Here is a 23,569-nt window from a genome sequence, read left to right as displayed (position 1 = left end):
ACTGAGGGCCAACCAGTGAATCAGCTCCTACCTATCATTTGTCAAACCTAGCCTGTAACATGACAGGTAGGAGCTGATTGGCTGGCTGTTTATCACTCTCCATTTTATAATTTTTTTGAAGCTTGATACATCTGGCCCTGAAGCTCAGCGAGAGCAGGTACATACAGGACATAGGTAAATCCAAAGGGTCACACACAGAAGCTCTATCAGAGCAGGGACATTCAGGCTGGAGTACACAGGATATGCACAATAAGAGGAACATGCAAAGAAACAGATTATTCAGAAAATACATGAGTAATCCGTTATGAATAGCACTAGAAACTAGTAGTATAACCACCTCAAAGCTTAAGGTATGCTGGGTAATATAGGACAGAATATCCAATCAGAAAAGCTAGAATGGACAAGCACCCTTAATGAGGAGAGTCACTGCAGCTGAACAACCTGACATATGTGACAGGTGAGACTGCACACAGAGACAGGCTGCAGTTACACAGACCAGCCAGAGGTGGCATATAATAGTAACCCCCTCTTGACAAGGGGTCAAAGGACTCCAATATCCAGGTTTTCCACAACAGGGGTTACATAACAAAACCTGGAAACAAACAAAAACAAGACAAAACGAAAACAAACTGTGGCAGCAGCAGCATGTAACAATATGTTACTGTAATATTAATAAGAGCTCTTATTTTTATTTTATACTAAAATTGTATATTTTTCTTAAATAATTAAATTTTTGTTAAATATTTTTGTCTATCATTCTAACCCAGTGTGACTAGATATATATGAGTGCATGAGTTCAAACCTTAGTATAAAATTTTAATTGGTACTTTGTAACAAAGTTATCGAAATATGCTGATACCAGATTATTAGATATTAGAACTCTGCAGCTGAATTAAATAAATCAGCCAATATTAGTTAATAACATTTTTATTACTAGCACCTGAAATGTAAATATGTTTTTGTCAGTCGCATCACAAGACCCACGATAACATGGCACCCAGATCATGGAATAAGGGGTCACCTTGTCTTAATGTACCCATGTCCCCTGCATTAGTGCTTCATATCTACAAACGAGTATTCATTATTTTTATCTTGGGGGGGGGGGGGGGGGGGGTCATGTACAGGGTGGGGGTCAGGTGGTTATATGTGCAGGGGGTGGCAGGGGGGATCATGTGCAGGATGTGGGTGAGGTGATCATGTGCAGGGGTGTTCATGATGTGCAGTGAGGGGTGTAATGAGTAGCCTGTCTTTTCTATTTGTTATGCAGGGTGACTAGGCTGTTGTTTCATGTTAATACAGTTATACAGGTATAGCACATTGCGGTGTCATGTTGGTATTATTGTAATGGTGGAGCAGACTGCTGTGTTATGTTGTTATTAATGTGCAAGTTGGTGTGTCATGTTATTGTACTGTTGAAGCTGACTCTGTTGTCATGTTTATATTGCAGATTGCTGTGTCATGTAATTGTTATTGTACTGTTGGAGCAGATTGCGGTGTCATAGCCATCCATTTTTTACAGAAATAGTTTTTTCATTATATTTTTCAGAAATGCCAGGATCAATGGGCAACAAGTGTGGCGAGCGCAGTGAGGCCCGCGAGGGGACGCGGAATACATGTAAAGTCACGCTTCGGGCTCTATGGCTTGCTACGCTCGCAACACTATATAAAATCAACTCCACCGCTTCGGGGTGGCATGGATACTGGGGGTGACGTAAAACAATGCCAGAGGTGCTTACATGCCATAGTAAGCACCCATCACATTTCATGGCATGGGTGCGTGTACAATTAAATATTGCATCGCATTTGGTGCCATGCTATCCTATACGATATTTCATTGTATAAGCACTCCTGTGCACTTAACATGGACATCACATCACGATTTTCCTACGCAGAATAGTCCACTAAGCTGTTTGCTTAGTGGGGGCCTCGCTAGGAAACAAGTACAAAACTTTATTATTAATTATTATAAAAAAATCACTACATTGATTGGTACATTGATGATTTATTCTTTGTTTGGGATGGGGACTCTAACTCAGCGCACAACTTTCTAACACATCTTAACACTAACACTTATGGTTTGAAATTCACTAGCACTTTACACACTTCTGAGATCACCTTTCTTGATATCGCTCTCTCGGCCAGAGAGGGGATTATCCACACCTCAACCTATTGTAAGGAAGTGGCCTGTCATAACTATTTGAATTTCTGAAGATCTCTTGTGTAGAGCTAGGAAGGAGTCATTGGAAGTTACCCATGACTTCTTCTTAGCCAACAGCACTAAACATAAAAGCAACGCCTTTTTAGAGAATTCCACTCCGATTTTTGTGTCTAAGTTCAACACGCACTCTGGCCAGCAGAGGAAGATTATTTGTAAGAATTCTAAATTCCTTAAAAGCGATCAATTTCTGTCAGAATCCCTACTACCCTCAAGAATTCCCTTGCACCGAGTCATTTTTCGCCAGGTCCCAAGAGTACAAATCTAATATCCAATGACCAAAAGGGATGCAATAAATGCCAAAGGTCTAAATGTATCACCTGTAAATTTGTTAAAAATGGTACACATTTTACTTCCTCTGTTATAGGTGTGCCGCATATGATTGAGAACTATATTAGCTGTACTACCACTTATGTTATTTATTTAATTTCTTGTATATGCGGTGCTCAATATGTAGGCTGCACGACCCGTTCACTTAATGTTAGATTTTTGGAGCACAGAAGGAATATACTTGAAGGATCAACTACACATAGCCTTTCCCGACATATCAAGTTTAAACATAAGGGTGTTATCGATGGTTTAACCATTCAAGGTATTGAGACCATCAATGCCACCCCAAGGGGAGGTGATAGGTTTAACCAACTGTGCAGGAAAGAGGCATATTGGACATTTGCACTAAACACTTTAAACTCAGCAGGTTTGAATGAATGCATAGAGTTAAATAACTTCTGATTAATTCATTAACCCACTAACACGCAATTCTGAATCTATTTGTATCATCACTGTGTTCCCTTTGTCACGTAATACCAATATATATATATATATATATATATATATATATATATATATATGGGTACACGTGGGGGTTTGACCCTGAATGCGCTTCCAATACTAGATAGCGGCCAACCTCTACAAAATCCCCCCTGTTAGTGGGAGATGAGGGACAAGACACGAGAAAAAGATGTAGAGGGCGCTGTAGGAATTCCCACCACCTTATTGTGTGCTCAGATTTCAAGCAGATAGGTAGAGTAATAATTTAATCACATTTATTAAAAATACAAATGTATGACATTTTACAAATTCATATTCCTGTGAACCGCAAGGAAACGACCCGACGCGTTTCGTCTCCGAAGAGACTTCCTCAGGGGTACACGGTAGAATGCGGTATGTTGTAAAAACAATCTTTTCAAATTCAAACAGAGTTCGGAAAGGACTTTGTAAAAAATTCCAATGTAGACAGGCCTTCAATAAGGGCCCTTTTGGCAGAGTAGGGCGCTGGAAAAAAGGGGGAGGAGTGTACCAGAATTTGGTGAGCACAACTGAACTCTCCTGCACCTTTTTCATTCTGGAAAACCACTCACGGAGGTGCCGGAGCGTGCTTGTGTAGAGCCGCCTCATCTGCGGCTGGGGGGCGCGTCATCAGGGAATCCCCTGTGACGTGGTCTGTCAAAAGCTGCAAAGCGCGATGTACAGTGTCAGCGCTGTGATAGCTGCACACTACACACGGCGGCTACGGTGTAAAGTGCTATGCCGTGCCTGCCACAGCATAATGACTAAGTGTCCCTGTTTGCACAGTGCAGGGAAATTTAACTGGGTGAAGGAGGGACGGGGGGAGACTCGGCTGCTGGAGGATGATGTCTCCATGTAGCGTGCTGGATAAATAAAGCACCAAACGGGGAGCGGATGAAGGTCAGATACTATAGTATGCAATGGGGAGGCAACAATATGTGAGGCAGAATGGCATAGAAAGTTAAGTGAATATAATGCAGTTGCGGAGGAGAGTACATCAAAACTCCTTGCAGAAGAGGACATAGCATTAAACATTCAAAGTCTATACGTTGCTCCACATAGCATCAAACATATCATGCTTCCCCAGCTTCAGACAGTGCATGGGTAATACAATGTAAGTTGTCTCAAAGAAAACGTTCAAAGTCCACAAAGCTCAACACAGCAATATTGCCAATATCTATGATGACAGTGGATAGTAATGAGAAAATTCATATACATTCCGGTGCACACGGCGGTGCAAAACCGGAGGATATTAGTGTATGATGTGCAATTAAAAGGAAGGGTGTATAAACAAGTACTCAAACGTAGAGCACCTGTCTATTCCCTCCCATAGATCAATAGGGCTTACTGGGCATATGTGTGAGGCAAAGTAATGAGCAGGACCATATAATCATGAGAACATGCAGAGACATGGGGTAGTACATTAAAGTACTGTTTGTACGGGAGTGTACCAAGACACTGTCTGTTAGTGGATCTTAAATGATCCGTCCCAGGGAGTTGAAGAGAGTTGCAGCTTGTATAATAGTACACTGAGGTACACAGTATGTGCAAGCTAGAGAAAACAACTCATCTTAAAGTCTTCATTGAGTCCATTGGGCGTTAGGGTGTTGAGACGAAATATCCATTGTAATTCACGCTGGAGTACCGTGTTTCCCCGATAATTAGACCTACCCCGATAATAAGCCCTACCCCAGATTTTGGACGCTGGTCCAAAATAAGCCCTCCCCCGAAATTAAGACCTATCATTTTCCCCATGTAATTTTATGTACCCCATATGTGTAGCCCCCGCTGACTCCCGCTGACCCCCGCTGACCCCCGCTGCCCTCCGCTCACCTCCTCTAACTCACCTGCAGCACCGCAGCTCCTGTTCCCAGGGATGCATTGCGGTAGGCGCGGAGTGACGTCACGCCGCGCACATCGCGCCGCGCACATCACGCGGCTGACTGGCTGGCTGGATGCTGCTCACCACATAGCGCCATCAACGAACATACCATTAAAGAACGGTAATAAAACAAACAGGTGGGGGCATGTAAAATGTCAAATACCGGTACATTAAATTATGGATCGCAGTGGGGCATTTCTTAAAGGCGCAGTGGGGAATTTCTTAAAGGAGCAGTGGGGCATTTTTTAAAGGCGCAGTGGGGCATTTTGTAAAGGCACAGTGGGGCATGTAACATGGAGCATCTATTAAAATAAGCCCTCCCCCGAAAATAAGACCTATGGTCTTTTTTGAGGGAAAAAAAAAATAAGACAGTGTCTTATTATCGGGGAAACACGGTAGTAGTCTGTCTCGGTCTCCGCCTCTTTTCAGTGGGGGTATGTGGTCTATGATGTGGCAGGTAAGTTGATCCATTCTGTGCTTCTTTTCCAGGTAATGTCTGGCTACTGGTAGGAATTTGAGGTCCAGATTTTCATTAGTAGCATTGAGGCTTTTTTTGATGGAGGAGCGATGCTGGCTGAGTCTTTCTTTGAACATTCTTGAGGTCTTCCCAATGTACAGTAGATTGCAGGGGCAGGTCAGGGAATATACTACAAATTTGCTATTGCAATCTAATCGAAGTCGGATCTTGTATTGTTGTCCCGTGGCTGGGTCGCTGAATTGTTCGCCGGTGGCGAGAAATTTGCAGTTGCTGCAGCCTGAGCACTTGTAGACTCCGTTTTTTCTGGTCAGTCAGGTGTTCTTAACCGTGTTTTTAGTGGTAAGATCATTGACCACAAGCACAAAGTTAATACTGAAGTGCTGCTGCACATGGAGAATTTGTTATATAATATATATTATATATGCACTGCACAATGTTAATACTGAAGTGCTGCGGCACATGGAGAATTTGTTATATAATATATATGCACTGCACAATGTTAATACTGAAGTGCTGCTGCACATGGAGAATTTGTTATATAATATATATGCACTGGACAATGTTAATACTGAAGTGCTGCGGCACATGGAGAATTTGTTATATAATATATATGCACTGCACAATGTTAATACTGAAGTGCTGCTGCACATGGAGAATTTGTTATATAATATATATGCACTGCACAATGTTAATACTGAAGTGCTGCTGCACATGGAGAATTTGTTATATAATATATATGCACTGCACAATGTTAATACTGAAGTGCTGCGGCACATGGAGAATTTGTTATATAATATATATGCACTGCACAATGTTAATATTGAAGTGCTGCGGCACATGGAAAATTTATTATATAATATATATGCACTGCACAATGTTAATACTGAAGTGCTGCGGCACATGGAAAATTTGTTATATAATATATATGCACTGCATAATGTTAATACTGAAGTGCTGCGGCACATGGAAAATTTGTTATATAATATATATGCACTGCACAATGTTAATACTGAAGTGCTGCGGCACATGGAGAATTTGATATAATATATATACCGTACCTTTGGAAAGTTCCGCTGTAGAATACTTATGAGGAACAAGTGTTTCTATTCACCATTCATTAACCCAACCCGGTAAGGGTTAAGAAATCACCTGAACATACTCCACAGGTGCTAAGCAGAGACTGAACACAATTGGATGGTAGCCTTTTAAATATCCAGGCTCAAGTTCTCTGTTAATTTCCTTCTGAAGAAACCGCTGCACATTGCCATAGCGGAGAAACGCGTCAAGGGGCAGAGTCTGCATACACCCCAGTTTACATTTACCTTGGCTGGACCTGTGTAACCACCTGCACTTGCCTTAATTCAAATTGCCGACTCCCGGTGCTGCTTTTCAACAGGATTCTCCCCAGTGCCTAGAAGCGTTCTGACATCAACAGCGCTACCCGGTTTCGGCTGAATATAAAAGAACCAACAAGCCTGGGTGAGTTTGCCTTTATTATCCAACTTCAGCAGCTTCCGGCAGTTCAGAGCTCTCCATCTCAGCTGACTGTAGAAGGCGGACGGCTCGCTCCCTGCTCACCGGCATCAGCGGGTCGTCAACAGGCAACGATCGCTGGCGGGGTAGCTGGAGCTGTCTGCGGACAGTGCGGACTATTAATGCCGGCTATCAATTCATTCTGTCTGCAAGTAAATATCGTATTATCCAGCACAGGGAGCATTCAAATAATAATATCTTCATTCATTGCATAAGGAGAGCTCTTCGAATATTGGAACTATTGGTTACCAGGACAACCGTATACTAAAACCAATTCCGAGGAGTGTATACATGTATATGTCATCTTTTTTCTTTTATTGTTTTATTTAAAAAGTCTATACTGATGGTATAGTTTTATATTGTATGCATACACATATTAATAAATTAATAAATTAATTTGTATTACTAATATTACTTTCTCCGATTGTGTGGCGCTCTCTGGGTATTTACAATTTATCGTACATATCCTTTCCCTCTTTTTAGTGCTCTCATTAACAAAAATACCAATTTGTTATTTGGGAGTAGCAGTTAGTCTTATCTCATATTATATATTCCTTTCCAAGGGTTAATTTATAACATTTGCGCCCGATAGGTTTGCTTTTTTACCCTAACTTTATTTTACTAAAGTGTCTCGATACACTATGGGCCAGATGTATCAAGCTTCAAAAAGTGATAAAATGGAGAGTGATAAACAGCCATCCAATCAGTTCCTACCTGTCATGTTACAGGGTGGGTTGTAAAAATAACAGGTAGGAGCTGATTGGCTGGTTGTTTATCAATCTCCATTTTATCACTTTTGAAGCTTGATACATCTGGTCGTTAGTGTGTTGAGCTTTTTAGTTATGTTCCTCCGATGTCCATAAATCTGGTCCGCAGTGCTCTTGTTGTGCGGCCTATATAGTTACATCCACATCTCAATAGATAAATAATAAAATTAGTGTCGCAATTCATAAATGATTTTAACTCAAAATTTTCATTTGTATTTGGCAGAGTTATTGAGGATAGTTTTCTAGGTATGTGTGTGCACATTGTGCATCTCGATTTCCCACATTGGAAAAAAACAGATGGTCTATTGGTCAAAAAATGATTTATGGTATTGTCTGAAGATTTTTTCACATTTTTTAGATGGCTAGGTACTAGTATTGTTTTGAGTGTTCTGTTTTTCTTATATATCACCTTCGGTTGATGGGTAAAAGATTCTCTAATAAAAAGCTGATCTATTCTCCCTGTTTCCGGGTCACGTGGTCCGGGTTCCGGTCACGTGACACTGTGAACCTATCAAATCCCTTCATTTATATATATATCAATGAAACTTTATTTATATGTATAATTTTGTTTACGCTTTATGTATTGTATGACCACTGTGACATATTGATTATTATTAAATACATATAACATTATTGTAGTTTCAAATGATGGTCTCTTTTCCTTAAGCAGCAATCACACAGCTGCACGTTATCCCCAATTAAGGTTCAGTGGTATAAATATGGACACAGTCAGACACATTTTTACTTGCTCCTGAGGAAGCTGGGAGACCTTTCCCAGAGAAACGAGTAGAGCTTCACAGAACCCTGATACCCTGACACTGCCAAGACTCCCAAGGATTACAAAGCTTTGCCTACTACTCACTGGGTTTGGGACTATTATTCTCTACCTGGTCATCTTTTACAGCTTAAAGATTGGACCTGCAGCGATCACTACAATTCCACCCAGGAATACCGCACAAGCTAAGTAAAACCAGACATTTTTTTCCCCCCAGCACACTGAGTGGTATTAGTAACCAATCTTGAACACTACATGATAATAGAATTCAGAGATATTGGTTACATATACCTGCACAGGTGTATGTAACCATTATCTCTGAATTCTATTATCATGTAGTGTTCAAGATTGGTTACTAATACCACTCAGTGTGCTGGGGGGGGGGGGGGGGGGGGGGGGAATGTCTTGTTTTACTTAACCAGTATTAACCCCTCCCTTGCATGCACCTGAATGTTATTACTGAACTAATTTGAGCATCTACCACTATCTGTATGTATACCGGACAAGCTACAAGAATTACTCATTCACCATCTCATTATGCATCTGGAACCGGCCACCTGGTAATATATTGCTGCTCTAAACAGAGACATCCCCTCCATTCTTATATTATCCTTGATATAGGAGTCTAAAAGTGTCCAAAAGGGTTATGACCCTAAAACCTTTTTTTAACATATTTTTAATGTGTCCATCCCATATATTTTTTGTATGTATGTGTTTAATTTTAATACATGTGTTTAATTTTTATTAAACCTTTTTATTGTTAAGAAACCGTTATCTTTTGAATTATTTGAGCAACAAGCCAGCGCTGGTAATATTTTTGTCCTCAATGTAAATAAAGCCTGGATTTTGGAGAGGTTAGGTGACATTTATATTATAACATGATTCTGCCAGTTGGGGGCACTGTTGCTTTCTACAGAGAGCTCTATGACGAAAGTGGTTGTACCAAACACATAGAAATTAACCATTCATAAGTGTTTGCTTATATTACTGAGCTACTACATTACATACGGTGGAAGTCAGTTACCAGTCTGCGTGCATGTGAGATAAGTGGACTGTCTTTCTAACAACCAGCACGTGAGACTTTGCTTGTATTTATCTCATAATATTTTTATTGCAGCATCATATGCAGAAGACAGTATAATGCCAAGTAGTCAAAAGGGAAATGTGTGTGTGTGTGTGTACACCCCTTAAGGGTGGATGGTATTTCTTGGACATGAAGATGGAGGAAGTAAAGTAGGTTTTACTGTTTCAGAAATCCCCTTTCAAGGGCAGTGTTTGCATAAATGTTCCTATGATTAATTAAATCAGATAGGTAAAGAAAGTTAGCAGCCTGACTGTATACAGTATTTGTATATCTGGAAAACCGATGCTGACATTCATTCCAGGCCGTTGCAGTTTTTGAGGCTTATCTTTGGTCTCTTTCCATCCCAGATAAATGGTCGATTTTAGGGATGCCAATCCCGGGGCATTCTTTCAATCCTGGGATTTAGGATTGTTAAATGCTCAATCCCAAAATTTCCGGGATTAGCCTCCCTAAAAAAAAAAATGTACTCTACCCTCCACAAACTGCCTGCCCCTCACATTTACTTATGAGGACAGTGTGGGCGGGCGCCGAGGGCGGATCCGGGATTCCCAGGCAGTGTGTCCATAAACTGTTGAGTGGCTGGGTCTAAACAGCAGCGGTGCGGTCAGGCGAGAGCAGCAGAGGGTCCGGGAATCCCCGACAGTGAGACTGGAAGCTGCACAGCAGCGGTGTGGGGGTGCAGCCAGTGGGCTGCGCAGGGTGAGCTCTGACCGGGTTACACTGCAGAGCCGCACAGCTGGTATGGGCACAGACTAGTCAAGCCCACATCTTTACCAAAGATTTATCTTATGATCTGATGTGCCTTCCTATGGATCTTTTGATAAATCTTCTGATCTTTCATGCAGCACGTAAGATCAGAAAATTTATCAAAAGATCCGCGGGAGCGTGCATCTGATCGATATTGGCCGATTAGTGGCTGATTTTCAGCCGATGTTGCAGTGAATATCGTCCGATCGGTCGGAAATCTGATGATTAGCAAAAAAAACGGGTTGGGATCATTTGGTCTACAGCATGATGGTCGACAGTCATTAGGTCGACATTGTTCTATGTCGTAAGGTCATTAGTTCGACAGGTCGTTAGTTCGACAATGTTTATGTCGACAGTCAAAAGGTCGACAAGGGTTTTTTCACAGTTTTTTTACCTGAATGTCAACACAGTCAACATGGACACAGTTTCAAGTGCACTGCATCCCCTTGCATCGCTCGCTGCGCTTGCGATGTGTCGGGCGCGGTGCTTCGCTGCGCTCAGCACACTATTTTATTCTCCCACCACGCCCTAGTGGATGGTAGGGCATGAAATGCCGCCTGTCTGCACATGTCAGCTCAAAAAACAATGGAAAACCCCATGTCGACCTTATGACTGTCAACCTAGACATTGTCGAACTACTGACCTGTCGAACTAACGACCTGTCGAACTAATGACCTTTAGACCTAGAACCATGTCAACCTTTTCCTATGTTGACCTAGACCCATGTCGACTTTTTCCCATGTCGACCTAATTTTGACGACCATCATGTTGTAGACCGAATGACCGCATCCCAAAAAATCATTTGTGTGCCCACTAGTGTGTGGGCACCTTAACTTTATAATTCTTTAAGAGTAATAAAAATAAGTACCTGATGCGGGTACATGACCCTCAGAAAGGATATAAGTAAAACTCCTTTGACAGCAGAGTCCCAGATCTGACCCGGGATGTCGAACATTGGGGCAGATGTATTAAGCCTGGTGAAGTTATTAATTGGATAGTGATAATGCAGCAGTCAATCAGCTCCTAAATGTCATGTTACAGAAAGGGTTTGTAAAAATGACAGTTAGGCTCTGACTGGCTGCTTGCGTTATCACCTTCCACTTTATCTCTTCACCAAGCTTAATACTGTACATTTGCCCCAGTCTGGACAGACCCATGTCATACTGTGGTTCCCAGGTCGGTACCGTTTCTACTGCACACAGATCAGATGACTTGGATTACCCCTTCACACTAATATGACTTTCCCTGGGTCCAACCTTGCAAGGTACCTGGGTTGGATTCCAAGGATACTGGACCAGTGTTATTTGTTTTGGGGCCCTTTCACATTGAGTTGAAACCCGGGTTGACCTGCCAATACTTTTTATTTTATGTCACACTTTCACACATAAATTTTTTTACTCTGAACACTGGGCCTATTTCAGGTTAGTTTGCAAAAGCAAACTCCTATTTTACCCCTTCACTGGTGTTTTTTTAGGGAGCACTCCCTACAGGGCAGGGTTTTTTTTAGAGAGCGTTCCCTAAAGAACCCGGCTGTGTCTCCCTTGGCCGGCAGCGCTGCTGTGCACTATATCAGCCGCTGCATGGTACTAAGAAAAAAGGAGGAGCAGCGCTATATCAAATTAAAAAGTGTATGCATCAATTTAAAAATAATAACAATTTATTCACATTTAGACATACATATAACACAATTTAAAAATGAAGGACCTAATCTAGGTACGATTGGGGACCTGTGGAGTATCAATAGTCACCAAAGGGGGATTGATATAACCTGCATGGATCAGGAATGACGTCCGGTTGTGCAATGAGTCCGTTAAGTGGTGATCCTGAGTGTCCTATGGTCTCCTGGTTCCGAACCCGTTGGCAAAGGATGTTGTATAGCCAGCCCGGGGAGACCTATACACGGCAGTCCAATAGGTCAGGTATTTGAAAAACGGTGCAATGCCTTTTGGTTTGAAGGACGCGATCCAATATTAAGCAGGTGGTCAACCTCTTCTCCAGATGGTGGTAGATGTTAGTTCTCCAGAATCAGATCTAGCAACACCAACGCGTTTCGCTGTGTTTACTCACAGCTTTATCAAAACACAGTGAAACGCCCCGGCTGGCTATACAACATCCTTTGCCAACGGGTTCGGAACCAGGAGACCATAGGACACTCAGGATCACCACTTAAACGACTCATTGCACAACCGGACGTCATTCCTGATTCATGCAGGTTATATCAATCCCCCTTTGGTGACTATTGATACTCCACAGGTCCACAATCGTACCTAGATTAGGTCCTTCATTTTTAAATTGTGTTATATGTATGTCTAAATGTGAATAAATTGTTATTATTTTTAAATTGATGCATACACTTTTTAAATTGATATAGCGCTGCTCCTCCTTTTTTCTTTCCTCTATATGTTTTTATTGGGGAACTGACCACCCCCGGTAGCAGCTGCTAATTAGAAACCAACCCATATTAAGGCGCTCTAAAAAATCAACCTAGGTTGATTATTTGCTTCTTTCGCTGCATGGTACTACCCTCGGCAACCCGGGTGTGTGCGTGGTGACGTTAGCAAGTTCACGTCGCACACAGCCAGGAGAAAGGAGCTGTGGATGGGCAGCTGGAGCCGGGCAGTGGCTGAAGCTGAGCTCATCGCTAGTTCAGCACAATAAGGAGGGGGAGACACTGGCAATCCTGGAAATTTTCCGGGAATGCTAGTGTTACCACAGAAGCATAGCACGGAAAATTTTAGGGCTTGCCAGTGAAGGGGTTAATGGACAAAACCATGTGCACTGCAGGTGGGGCAGGTTTGTGTTCAAAGTGATATCTAAATTGCAGTGTAAAAATAAAGCAGCCAGTATTTACTCTGCACAGAAACAAAATAACTCACCCACATGTAACTGTCTCTGCACGTTACATCAGCCCCACCTGCAGGGCACATGGTTTTGTCCATTAATGGAGTTTGCTTTTACAAACCAACCTGAATCACCCGCACTGAGCAGCTACTTTCACTTACTTAGCACTCTGATTCTTCAATGCTATCCGTTGTATGGTGCCCTCTGGTTTGGATGGGGCAGTAAACCCCCCTCAATATTAGGTATCTGTTGAGGTTACCCAGACTTTTGCTGGGTACAGACAGCTCATTCAGCCAGGGGCTGGCGAAAGAATTGTCAACTGCCAGCCCCAGCTATCTGCCTGAAGAGGGCACACACACAGGAGACTCTCGCGTGCCCCATTCCAACAGAGCTCTGCGCCACCTCCTTGTTGCTCCCCGCCGCCTCCCCCCCATACCGCATGGATTCTGCCGCCCACTGTGTGATGGGGACGCGCGTACGTGTGAGACGCTCACTCGTCCCTGTCAGATGGAGCGCCTCTCCGCCTGCGTATGATGGCGATTCCCTGCACTGAATGAGAATCCTACTCCATCTGTAGGATCATAATATTGGTCACTTTTATTCTGAAAAACTTGTATATGATGTATGCTGTATGGTGCACCTGCTATCTTGTTTTGGAATGGGATCATTGGGTCGACCTAATGATAGTCGACAGTCATTAGGTCGACATGCTGCAAGGTTGACAGGTGTCTAAGTCAACATGGCACAAGGTCGACAGGTGTCTAGGTTGACATGGCACAAGTAGACAGGTGTCACTCTAGGAGAATTGAAAAATGCTTAGGGCGCAAAGGGTGAACTATAAACAAGTGGGTTTTTATTAATAAATATATTTAAAAAAAATCGAACATCACAGTAAAAAACATCACAGAGAAATGGACATATATTCCCCCCTCACCCAGTGTTGGTGGTGGAGCCACAGATGATATAAGGAAGAGTGTTCCAAAAAAGGGATCCACCCTGCAGGCTCCACGAGTTTTGACACTGGGCTGGGTCCTTGGAGATGATAGCAATCCTGGGCCAACGCGTTTCGAGTCTCTGGGACTTTTTGGGCAGTATTCAATGTGAAATATCGCTATAAGCACATGAATAAAAATAACATGCCCTTTCACAGAATAAAATTCCTGATTTTTTTTACACCAAAATTAAAACAAAAAAACTTTTATTTTAGAAGTTCACATTCCACTTTTCCATGAAAAGATGGAGAATTGGTACACGGAGAGACACGGCGAAAATCACTTAGAAAGACGGCGAGAAGTGCACGTTGAATAGGGTTGTTCGCTTTTTGAGACCAAAATTCTCCATCCAACGCGAGAAAAGCACAAACTCGCCATAAAACACGGCACATTTTTCTCATTGAATACACCTAGATAAATTCCAGGGCTGCATAGGGGGTGCGCAGGGAGACCACAGTTCATCCACAAACTTCCAAGTAGAATTAGATTTGTTGAGTTATTTTGTTTCTGTGCAGGGAAAATACTGACTGCTTTATTTTCACACTGCAATATAGATCTCACTTTGAAGAAAACCCCACCCCAATCTAATTCTCTCTTCACATGTTACATCTGCCCCACCTGCAGTGTACATGGTTTTGTCCAGCTAGGAAGGAATTTGCCTCTAAGAGTGAACTAGAATAAGGCCCTTAGTGAGAGGGTCACATATTATGGTGATTTTGTATGTTTACTGTGATGTACAATACTGTGCAAAAGTAGGAATGCTTTCAAAAACAGAAGTGTTCTTTGACTGGGAGAGACTTTTCTGATGCAGTAGAACTACCTTTTTGTCTTGTTGCTGTGCTCAGTATTGCCATAGTGTGTGACCTGTGTCATGAAAATGTCTTCCACAACTTCACCTTTGTAGATGAGTTTGGCTGTTCGTCACCCAGTTTTCTGTTTCCGTTAATTACTGTGTTTCAACCTACATATGAAAAGGATGGTCATTATCACCTGTTGGTTAATCAAACACCCGGCTATAAACCTACAAAATCCCTGACTTTGTGCCAGTGTCCCTAAAAGAATTGATGCTGTTCAAAAGGCAAACGGTGATGACACCACATTCGGATTTGATTTAGATTTCTCTTTTGTGCATTCACTTTGCATCTTTGTTAATTGATAAAATAAACTATTAACAATTAAATTTTTTTAAAGCATCATTACTTTTCAGCATTTTTTCCACATCTGCCTAAAACTTTTGCACAGTACTCTTTTGATCATGATAGTTAACAAGTAACCAGCTTTATTTCCACAGCGAAATGATTTATGTTTAGGGAAAAGAATGTCTTTCTCAGCCGGTGGTTATGAAATAATTGTTGCCCGCATATAGGCCTCAGGGGAGGCCACAGGGGGATTCTGAGTGAAAGCTGAAGGGCTAAGGACAGTGCTGCACAGGGGGAATTGTAGATATGATAATCTAATGCAACTGTAGATATGATAATCTAATGCAACCAGTGTCTAGAACAGACTTATTGCAACCTCCTTAAGTGGTGGAAGGTAGAAATATTAGACATACTGTAGTACAAGTGTGTTCAATATACCGACACCGGCATCTCAACTGCCATCAGAACACCGGAACTTTGACCAGATTACATTGCTGGCAGCCCAATCAGTATGTATGCATGTATGTTTGTGTGATGGGCCAAGGGGGTGGGGGTTAAGGTTTAGGTATAAGGGTGGGGGACTTAGGGTTAGGCTGTTGGGGGGAGTGGTAGGGATGGTTAGGGTTAGGCTGCGGGGGTGGTAGGGAAGGTTAGGGTTAGGCTGGGGGGGGGGGGTGGAAGGGAAGGTTAGGGTTAGGCTGGGGGAGTGGCAGGGAAGGTTAGGGTTAGGCTGGGTGGGTGGTAGGGAAGGTTAGGGTTAGGCTGTGGGTGGAGTGGTAGGGAAGGTTAGCGTTAGGCTGGGTGGGTGGTAGGGAAGGTTAGGGTTAGGCTGTGGGGGGAGTGGTAGGGAAGGTTAGAGTTAGGCTGGGGGGGGGTGGAAGGGAAGGTTAGGGTTAGGCTGGGGGAGTGGCAGGGAAGGTTAGGGTTAGGCTGTGGGGGGAGTGGTAGGGAAGGTTAGAGTTAGGCTGCAGGGGGGGGGGGGTTAGGTTTAGGCATTAGTGTGGGTTAGGCTAGATGGAGAGGGGTCTAATGTTCAATAGTCTGGGAGCAAAAACGGTGGGCACGACAATCTTGTGCAAGCGTAGAGAAATTCTGGTGGATAATTATAAGCTCTGAATATGTCCTATGTTGTGAGGATGGGTCTTGCAGTCACGTAGTGGAAATCCCATCCCTCCTTAATGTTGATATCCCTCAAACATCAGGGAAAGGTGTGTCAGTAATGAGGTGATGCATGAATATTGAATGCAATATTTGCTTGTCCTGTAGTTCTGGTCCGTCAGCGCAATCATCCCCTTGTCAGCTGCTGCTAATACTCTGGTGGTGGGTATAAGGGGTTGGTGGGTATAATAATGATTAAACACTAGTGCTCATATAAAAAGCACATTACATTTAAATTGACATGACAATAGGTACATCATTATATAATAGTGACAATAATAAATGATGATTGACATTACCAGTGGTGTGAATTTCAAATGTGTTTCATCCAGCAGGGGGACTTTTTCATGCAATACCCCTTAGTAATGTTTTTTATGGGACAAATTTGACTGTTTTAAAGGTGACACCATTGTGAAATATTTCAGGTGCCCTGGACCACCTTTAGTAGATGTTGAAGTACTATTAGAACTGTAAGCAGCCACAGCTCTGGTACCGGGTTGCTTATTTGGTCTATTGACAGCAATATTAGTACGTAACGGTGGCACCTGCTGAAAGCTATTTTTTAAGTACAGTGCCTGAACAACACATACTTTTTTATTAAGATTTTCCTAAGACTGGCACAGTCACGGTGCTGCAGCCCTGCACTGATGGGACAGTGTGAGGGTGACACAGTAACCCACTGCCCTTAATAACAGTCAATGTAGCTATTAATTAACAATCACAGTAGCCCACAGGTGCCAAATGCAGCCCACCTCACACCCTCTGGCTTCTGTATGATATGGTGTACAAACCACAAGGGCAGGGCTTAAAGTGGTCTAGGAGAGGTGGTGGAACTCATTTTCCCTGGCACCACCCTCCCACTAGGCTAAGCCTGGACCACTGTCAGGGTTTTCTGGACCTCCTGCACACTTAATTTGTTTCCCCCCACATACTTTATAAAGGGACAGTGGTTCATCAAGGAAGGAATTCCCTTAACGCCACAAAGTAACACAATTATATTCACATTACACTGCATTTAATGCCCCTGATTCATATTACACCACACAGTAGTGCCCCTTATTCACGTTATGACATACAGTAGTTTATGATCAAAAAGGAAAAAAAGAAGGTGGCTGTGCACCACAGTTTGTAACAATCAAAATAATTAGCAAATAAACAGTTTACACGTATTCTATTCGAGCAGCAGTCAGATATGGGTACGTGAGCCACATATACAAGAAACAAGAAAAAGAAAAACAAACTGCGCTAAAATAGAAAACACATTTAAAAACAAGGCATAATTATTAAAACAATTAAAATACAAAATAGAATATAATAATATAAAACCAATCTCATTCGACATTTGCTATAGGGTCTGCCCACATGATGGGCATCGCTGGGGGAATACTGGTGGAAAACTGGACACTCTCTGAGGAATGTTGCCAATTCTACCTGTTGCTCATGTACAGAAATGTGCATAGAACCATCATTTGTGTCCTGCACCAACCCACAAAGCTCACCACGCTTTGTGCCAGGAGATACTACTGCCAAGGTAGGTGGTTAAGTAAATGCAGTGTATGCAGGATGCACTATACAAGCACCCTTTGACCCAGCGGCACGTACACTGCATTTACATAGCCACCTACCTTGGCAGTAGTATCCCCGGGCACCCGGCACAAAGTGTGGAGAGCTTTGTGGGTTGGTGCAGGACACAAATGATGGTTCTATGCACATTTCTGTACATGAACAACAGGTAGAATTGGCAACCTTGTGCTGCTGTTATCCAGGGACAGATAATCACCATGGTCAGAAACTGCCCAACTGGCCACACGGTCGACCATGAATACAACATTTTAAAAAGTTACAGATGTGCCATTTACTTTCCAACTGAGCTCCTGTTTGTTTAAGCATTTCCAAGTCTGGATTGTTATTTCCCGCCAGACTCAAATTCCAAAAAGAGGCAAAGTCTCCCTCCACGCATCAGATCACCCCTGTGCAGGGATTACATTGGGGGGAACGGACAGGATGGAACTCAGTTCCACCACCTGTAATGCAATGAGGAACTAGTTCCACCTCTATCACATCCATGCACAGTAATTCCAACAGAAAGCCTGACCCAGCGGCTTCATTTGATATCATGCCACCACCACTGAAGTGAAGAAGAGCCACTAAGAGCAGGCTCTGTACATGCTGAAGACAATGTAAGAGAGGTCTGGAGGGACACACCCAGCACCCCTTATAGATACGCCACTGTCAGTGACAGCATAGTGCAATGGGTAGGTGTGCAGGAAAGTCTACTATCTACTTGGTAAATCTGTACAGTAAGCAGTCTACCTGCCTCAAGAGCCGATGCCAACAACTGGCTCCAAGTTGAGAATATAGCTATATAATAACATCCCACGTTCTGCAGGGTCACCCTATCATGGTTCTCACTCTTTCCAAGGCAGCAACTCTACTCCTAGTTTAATTTTCCTTTGTGGAGTCCTGTTAGATAACCCAGGAATTGAATCTTGACCATTACTGTGGAAATTCAACTAATTTCCTCCCATAGTGTCATACTTGTAAAACTCCATTACTAAGCCCATTTTAGTTTAACATAATTGATTCCATGAGATGCAGTTAAAATCACACCGACAGTCAGAAGACTGGTGGGATCCCAACAAAATCTTGCTGTATCCCAGTGGTATGTCCAGAAGGTTAGGCTGTGTATTAGTGTAAGGCCAGTGGTAGCCAACTCCAGTCCTCGAGAGCTACCAACAGTTCACATTTTCCAGACAACCTAGCTGCCGAAAAGGTGTTCTCATTACTCACTAACACATTTTAAAAGATACAAAAACAGAGTGCAGGTGTTAATCCCGAGTGGCGCCCTAATAAGAAGAGTACGTCCCTGTAAATAAAGGGGCGATCCTCTTCTCCGTAAATGTGAGATATTATATAATACCGCCACGCTCCTTCTGATCGGAAAGGGATCCTCTTCTCCGTATCAGACAGACCAACCAACTGATTGTGTGTTCCTGGACCAACCGAAGGTAACCAAATTTCCTCCCCGATTATGGATACCAAGTTGGTGGAGAACTAGGGGCAAACCAAGTTCTCTAAAGCGCATGAAAAGGAAGGTAGGTACCCGGGATGTACCTCCACGTCCAGGCTAATCGGTAATTAATCCAATGTCCAATCCTCAATAAAAACAACAGGCAACAGGAGCTCCAAGCGCGCTTTCAATCATCTACTGTGATCTTCTTCAAAGGGAGTCAGAAGACTGGTGGGATCCCAACAAAATCTTGCTGTATCCCAGTGGTATGTCCAGAAGGTTAGGCTGTGTATTAGGGTAAGGCCAGTGGTAGCCAACTCCAGTCCTCGAGAGCTACCAACAGTTCACATTTTCCAGACAACCTAGCTGCCGAAAAGGTGTTCTCATTACTCACTAACACATTTTAAAAGATCCACAGGTGGAGCTAATTACTTCACTTGTGATTCTGTGAGGAGATCTGGAAAACATTAACTGTTGGTAGCTCTCGAGGACTGGAGTTGGCTACCCCAGAGTTAGGCTGTGGGAGGGGTAGGTTAGGGTTAGGTTGTGGGTTAGGCTGTGGGTTAGGATTAGGCTGCGGGAGGGGTGGGTTAGGGTTAGGTTGTTGGATGGATTGGGTTAGACTGCAGGAGGGGTGGGTTAGGCTGTGGGATGGGGTGGGCCAGGAGTAGGCTGGGGGAGGGTTGGTTTAGGGTTAGAATGCGATAGAGGGAGGTTATGGTAAATCGGTGGGATGGGGTGGGTTAGGGTTAGAATGCGGGAGGGGGAGATTATGGTTTGGCTATGGGAGGGGGTGGTTAGGATTAGGCTGCAGGTGGGGGAGGTTAGGAGTAGGTTGTGTGAGGGGTGGGTTAGGGGTAGGCTGCAGGAGGGGTGAGTAAGGGTTAAGCTGTGGGATGGAGTGGGTTAGAGTTAGGCTGTGGGATGGAGTATCATATATACTCGAGTATAAGCCTACCTTTTTCAGAACATTTTTTTATGCTGAAAAAGCCCCCCTCGGCTTATACTCGAGTGAGGGTCTCACTTGAGTCAATACGTTTTCCCAGTTTTTTTGTTGTAAAATTAGGTGCCTCTGCTTTTATTCAGATCTACTTATACTCGAGTATATAAGGTAAATTAGGGTTATGCTATGGGATGGAGTGGGTTAGAGTTAGGCTGTGGGATGGAGTGGGTTAGGGTTAGAATGTAGAGGGGGATTTTAGGTTTACGCTGTGGGAAGAAGAGGTTATGTTAGGATGTGGGAGGGAAGTGGAGGGTTAGGTTGCAGGAGGGGTGGGTTAGGGTTAGGCTGTGGGATGGAGTGGGTTAGGGTTAGAATGCGGGAGGGGGAGGTTAGGGTTAGGCTGTGGAAGGGGAGGGTTAGGGTTAGGTTACAGGAGGGGTGAGTTAGGTTTAGGCTGCAGGAAGGGAGGGTTAGGCTGTGGGAGGGAGAGGTTATGTTAGGGTGTGGTAGGGGAGGTTAGGGTTAGGCTGCGGAGGGGTGGGATAAGGTTAGGTTGCAGGACAGGTGGGTTAGGGTAAGGATGCAGGATGGGTGGGTTAGGGTTAGGCTGTGGGAGGGGAGGTTAGAGTTAGGCTGCAGGAGTGGTGGATTAGGCTGCAGGAGGAGTAGGTTAGGGTTAGGCTGCGGGAGGGAAATGTTAGGATTAGGCTACAGGAGGGGTGATGGGTTAGGGGTAGGGTGCGGGAGGGGTGGGTTAGGATTAGGGGTAGAGTGAAAAAATTTCCTGTGATCCAACAGGATTCTGCTGACGGTCTTCTGACTGCTGGAATTCTGCACCCAACCAGATTCCACTGTTTTACATTTGCCTGCTTTTTCAAGTAATTAACTCAGGAATCAATTAAACCTCATTTCATTCACTCAAGAGACTGGTCCTTCAGTCTTTGAGACCACCCAAGACCATCAAGAACTATCATTAGATATTGTCCATTCACTCAGGTTTCCAATTGTTCTGAGCATCCCTAGGGAAGCTACACATATGCAAAATTCACAGCTCTATGGATGAGACATTTCCTGCTCATTACCAATATGATGTTATCCCCAGAGTACCTGCACCTCGTATTATAATCTCTTCTCTGTTCACAGAACAGAAGGCTGCAGTTCACATCAAGGTACTAACCCTTGGGGAGAGATAAAGTACCAGCCAATCAGCTTTTAGCTACCTTGTTACAGGCTTTGTTTGGCAAAGGGTTGGTACTTTATCTGTCTCTAAGGCTTAGTACATACAGTAGACCCATTATACCCTTAGCTCAAATAATTAATTAAAGTATCCGTACAACCCACACACAACCTACTCCAACTCCTTTACGGCGGTCTGATGTTGAAGTCGAAGATTCCATTAAACCTTCCAGAACCATAAGAAACACTGATACTTGTGTATTATCCGGGCACCCGATATGGTTAATTGCATGCCTTAACTGAAGGCATGCAATGTGATGCGACCGACACGATTTTTGCGGTAAAATCACGTCGATCGCATCGCATGTGACCAAATCGCATGCGATGCGATGCGATCAACGCAATTTTTCCATGGGAATCAATGTTAAATGGTCCCAAATGGTCCTTGGGACCCGATTTCCCATTAAGGGCAATGTTAAATGCCCCCCAGGCCCTCCCATTAGGTGTATTAGGCCAAATACCCCCTCATTGTTAACGCCACCCCACCATCAATGCCAACCCGAAGTGTGGCGAGCGCAGCAAGCCCACGAGGGGCGGCGGTACGTGTCCTTCGACCTTTTCATACCCCCACTATCCACGTCGGCGTGGAGTTGATTTTATATAGTGTGGCGAGCGCAGCGAGCCACCGAGCCCGAAGTGTGGCGAGCGCAGCGCACCCCGCGAGGGAAAGCGGAATACGAGCCCGAAGCGTGGCGAGTGCAGCGAGCCCCGCGAGGGGCCGCGGATTACTTAACATGCATTTCGCGTCCGCTCGCCACGCTTCGGGCTCGTATTCCTCGTCCCCTCGCGGGGCTCGCTGCGCTCGTCACGCTTCGGGCTCGGTGGCTCGCCACACTATATAAAATCAACTCCACGCCGACGTGGATAGTGGGGGTATGAAAAGGTTGGAGGGCACGTACCGCTGCGCGTACCGCTGCGCTCGCCACGCTTCGGGTTGGCGTTGATGGTGGGGTGGCGTTAACAATGAGGAGGTATACAAACAATGGGGGGGGGGGCTGGGGGGCATTTAACATTGACCCTAATGTGAAATCGGATCTCAGGGACCATTTGGGACCATTTAACATTGATTCCTATGGAAAAATCACTTCCATCGCATCGCATGCGATTTGGTTGCATGCGATGCGATCAACGCGATTTTTCTGACCCGATGAAAATATTGGGAGCCCGGATAATACACAAGTACCGAAACACTATCTACAGAATCTACAGAATTTCATTTCCAATTCTCGAATTGCCATTACACAACTTTGCAAAATGGTTTAAATGACTAGTCCTCTTGTTGCCACCCCCACTGCTTCTTCACTTACCAAGCAGTTCCATGCATCCTAGAGTAACCTAAACTGCCTCTCAGCCTGTGAAAGTGAATGGCAATGTAGAATACACTGTGTAAAAGATGCTAGATTTCCGTTGGAGTTCATGATCAGCTGCAGATAAAAGAAAATTAAATCTTTTTGGAATATTCACCCTCCTAGCCGGGTTCATTGATCCTTTTCCAATAATACCCAGCCAAGCTTTGTGCTCCTGTAAGTTGCCATTGGATGTGGTGCGTGGAAGCACTTACTCAGACGTTATCAGTTCTCAGCACATGCTCAGCGCACCACTCCTGTCTTGTTTGATGATGTCATCTGTCCTCAGCAGATTTAAGGAAGGGGAACCCCGAACTACAATGCATGTTTTTTACAAGAACTGCTTGTTGTATTTGGCTATGTTCTAGACTGCATTCCCATTACTAGATGATTAATTCTGTCTTTATCACATCCCATGGATATCTCCATTGGCCGCTAAGCTTCTGCATTGCCTCATGAAAACTAGATACCAATCTTGCTTAATGACTTTAGCATCTATTTACTAAGCCTTGGATGGTCGTAAAGTGGACAGAGACAAAGTGGCATGAAACCAGGTGCAGGTCTCCAGGATTCATTGTCTGCTGTTCTGTCACTACTACTGTCTACTGTGTAATGTAGACCTGCTCTTAACCAC

At 43.7% G+C, this 23,569-nt stretch overlaps 1 long non-coding RNA gene across 4 annotated transcripts in view; it reads right to left on the bottom strand.

The window, feature by feature from the left end:
- The window catches only part of LOC146042709 (uncharacterized), a 175,056-nt gene that overhangs the window by 70,364 nt on the left and 81,123 nt on the right, over positions 1 to 23,569 (bottom strand). For 3 of the 4 annotated variants that reach the window (XR_014463986.1, XR_014463983.1, XR_014463984.1), the window contains one exon: positions 14,924 to 15,064. The exons of the other annotated variant lie outside the window; for it this stretch is intronic. This is a non-coding gene — a long non-coding RNA (uncharacterized LOC146042709). The remainder of the gene's footprint in view (positions 1 to 14,923; positions 15,065 to 23,569) is intronic. 4 annotated transcript variants of the gene reach the window in all.

The sequence above is a fragment of the Crinia signifera genome, chromosome 19 (genome assembly GCF_055691185.1).
Source record: "Crinia signifera chromosome 19, ASM5569118v1, whole genome shotgun sequence".
Lineage (NCBI taxonomy): Eukaryota > Metazoa > Chordata > Amphibia > Anura > Myobatrachidae > Crinia > Crinia signifera.
This window is presented reverse-complemented; position numbering and strand designations above follow the sequence as displayed.